At 32.0% G+C, this 3,861-nt stretch overlaps 1 long non-coding RNA gene across 1 annotated transcript; it reads right to left on the minus strand.

The window, feature by feature from the left end:
• Nucleotides 1-208: 208 nt before the first annotated feature.
• On the minus strand, nucleotides 209-2,391 carry LOC145059185 (uncharacterized). Its single transcript, XR_013686667.1, has 2 exons — nucleotides 2,213-2,391; nucleotides 209-1,555 (listed from the first exon to the last, which is right to left on the minus strand). It is a non-coding gene; the product is annotated as an uncharacterized LOC145059185 (long non-coding RNA).
• Between the last annotated feature and the right edge of the window lie 1,470 nt (nucleotides 2,392-3,861).

The following is a 3,861-nucleotide window of genomic DNA, read 5'->3' on the forward strand; positions in this document are numbered from 1 at the left end:
AAAACAAAAAATCAGAAACCAAAAAGCATAAATAAAATTCAGAAATTAAATAAAAGATTTGATGTTGATCAAAGTTTATCTAGTATCTTCTAATCAATCCAGAAATTAGAGTTCAACACAAATGAGAAGACAAAATCATCAGTTAAACACATAAGAAAACACATAAAAGGGGCAAAATCAACTGTTCAACATGACAACACAGAAGGAGTTAGCAAGATTGTAATGTTTCAATAAATACTCAGTGAGAAGTAGATTACGATGGACTGCAACTCGATAAGTACAATAGAGAATCGTTTAAACAATTGAAAAAAGAAAAATAAGAATATTGATCTCAAGATTATGTATGCCAGAAGGACAAACGATGTTACAGATGTGCTGATGTCGAGATTTACGAGGCAACAAAATAAAGATTCACAAAGAGTCGATTCCGTTGCCTGATGACGCCCTAATTCCCATTGTTTTCTTTGTTCCTGATGCATGTACATGCACTTACCGTTCCACTCTCCACTCCATATTTTTTGGACTGATTTAAAATTGGGTTAACGTGGGTCTCCAAGTAAAATGTACACAAACTAAATTTTATATTCGTACATACTATATAGCCCATAAACTTTTGGTCCCTTAGAGGCATGGGCCTAGACGATCGTTTGGGTTGCCCACAGTTAGGGTCGGGCCTATGTTCAAGATATTATTTAGCATGTAAAAACTTATTTCAAGTTTTCAACCACACATATAATATCAACATAAAACATGTAGGATATATAAAAGTGGATAAACCAAGTCATTTAACTAGTGACAACTCTTATGAACTAAAACAAGAATTGTCAACTAATTCTTAAGGGACAAATCATTAAATCTTCAAATGATGTCTTCAAGCTCCCACTTTTCAAAACAACCATTGCATGCAAAAAGCTTCAAGACTCCATGTTGTGCTAGAAAACCCCATGAAAACCGTAGGGTGGTTGTCTCTTTCCACCAAAACCGAGAGCACCGAAAGCTTCTTCAAAAATGGTTACTATCTTTAATATTGTTATATTCTACACAAACTAAACTAGTCCATCTATAATCTATTACATATAAAAATTAACAAATTGAAAGAACGACTATTAACTGTTATATATATCATATTATTAAATAAATAAAATTTCAACCAAAATGATATGGTTTATTTATGCACAATATTTAAATAAGATCTTATTTAACCATCTTTAAATTTGGCCCATAACTTATTTAACCCACTTTAAATATGGCCCACTTTAAATTTGGCCCATGCTCCAGCACTCCATGTGCGAGTTGGCCCGATGGTCAATCTGTCACTCATCGATTAGATCGGTCCCTTATACAGACACCTAGTATCTAGAAGATGATTCCGCTATTCCTGTTTTAAACCGCGTTTTCTATAACAGTAAAAAAAAGCCTTGATATAATATGAGCATAATGACTTACTTTACTTAATAACTTGTTCGACTTTCTTGTCTCTTGATTGCCACCACTAGATTCAAGAGCTTCAACAGTTACCAGATGGCGTTCAACCTTATTAGTATACGGCTCAGATCTGCAAAACAGGTTCAGTGAACCCATATGCCATGAATTGAGATACATATATAGCCTTAGCATCTCTATTTTGCATCATTGCAATGATGGCAGATTTAGTACATGATTTCAGGATAAAAAATTATAGTTTCCATGTCAATACTTCAATATGAATATATGCTGCTTTGCTTCCTGTAATAGCTGTTGCAATGAAGCCACCAGTGGATCTAAATAATCCAATGCCAGGTGATGTAGACCAAGCTACAAAACTTGGAAGTATAAACTTTATATACGCCATGGTGTCTAATTTTTTGCCTGATCTATCAACCACATGGACAACAAAGAACTTATCATAATTAAATCTATCATGTTCGAGACAAGTTCTTTATTGTCCATGGTTGATGGAGAAGGCAATAGATTAGCCGCCATGGTGCACATAAAGGTCAGGCTTCCAAGCTTGCAGCGTGGTATACATAACCTGACATCAGAGTAGTTAGATCCATGGTACTTTATTGCAACACCTATCATAGGGAGAGAAGCAACATTAGAAAGAAATATTTACACAGAAACCATAGTTTTTGGTTCCAAAAACCATGTAATAATCAACCACCATTGCAATGACGCAGCACAGAGATGCTAATGCGATATAGACCCCAGTCCACAGCAATGTTCACTGAACCTGTTTTGCTGATGTGACTGGTATAGTGAAATCCACAGGTGATATAAGGTATTGTGCTGTAATATTGGGGTATAAAGTTTTAAGATTCCTTAACTGGCTGTATTAGAAGGGAAAGGAAATGGTGGTGGGATAAAAGTTCAATTTAGGTGTAAGAAGATGGAAAGAGAAAGATGTGTCTTCGGAAAGACTTAAATCTGAGGGAAATGTCTCCTTGGAATGATATATATAAACGAGTTAAAGAAGATACATTAAATTACAAATTTGGTCCATAAATGGTTGTTTTGGATAAGATCCAAAAACAAATTTTGTTGGTATTTTGATCCCTGTGTTATCCTTTTCTGTTGGATTTACTTTTTACCCCACATGGCTTCAACCATTTGCCATTTATTTTGTATATTATTCATAATAATTAGTATTATTATCGTGTCAATTAACCTTATGTCAATATATTAGCAGTTGAAGAAACTTGTTGTCAAATGTTCAGAGGTAAGTTTTTTTTTTATTAGTTTTACTTTTACTTGTCTATTTTAGGGATATAATTTTTGACACAACATCAAATTTGACACGAACCCCACATGTAAATAAATATGTTTTTGGAAAGGGATTTCAACATATTTAAATAAATGGATTGAAACGATATTAAGCGGAAACTATGACCCAAGTTAAGGTCCAAACATTCAAATCGATAATGTGAATTACGTGTTTATTTTATTCACCTAATCAAAAAGAAATTTTGAGTTGAATTGTTTTGTAACGTTTACAACACTAACTAGCTTCTATAAGTGGAGATTTATTTTCACTTTTTTATTAATATGTGTCATACTACACATTCACACCCACTACCACATTACTCCTGTAAACTTATTGTAAATTTTACCTATTGGACTCCCAAATTATTACTCCTAGTTTTCATTTTTTTTTTCTTTCCAACTTCTTAACATCTACTCTTTCAAACTTATTAAGTATTTCAGTCTAGTACGAAACCACATATTTACGATGTATATAATATTCTTAGCACGCCAACCCCACATTAACTCAGACCTAGTGAGTTTTAGTTGCTCTAAAAATGAACCTTCCAACTTTATTACCGGAAAATACTAAAAAATCCTGTTGTCAAACTATGCTGTGAAAGAGAAATTTAACCAATTTACTGTACACCTCTATAATGTAATCACTTCCCATTTGAATAGCATTTTCCTTAGAAAACAAAAAGAAAATATTAAAACATATTCCGAGTTTGAAAGGAAATATATTCAATATTTTAAAGGAAAACAAATATGTCAAAATATATGTGCAACAATAACAATCAAGAAACAAGTTATATTATAAGGTGATACTTTATCAACCAGACTAATTAATAGTCGATATTAACTTTTATTTATAAAATGGTCAAATTTAATCAATTTATTCTTAATTTTATTGCATAAAATTCGTATTAACGAGCTCGATTCTTTTGAATTTTCAAATAAATTGGGTTTTATCGAATAATTTTTTTATGTAAATAAAGTATATATATAAATATTTATCAAAAACATTCAAATTCTTATTAGTCTGCATGTATATATAAAAACTATAAAACGTAAGTGAAAGCGTGAAGATAAAGCACTGAACCCGCACATTCATTAATACGAATTTCAACAATGAACATG

Source organism: Lactuca serriola, chromosome 6 (genome assembly GCF_051521515.1).
Source record: "Lactuca serriola cultivar US96UC23 chromosome 6, Lser_US96UC23_V15, whole genome shotgun sequence".
NCBI classification, from domain to species: domain Eukaryota; kingdom Viridiplantae; phylum Streptophyta; class Magnoliopsida; order Asterales; family Asteraceae; genus Lactuca; species Lactuca serriola.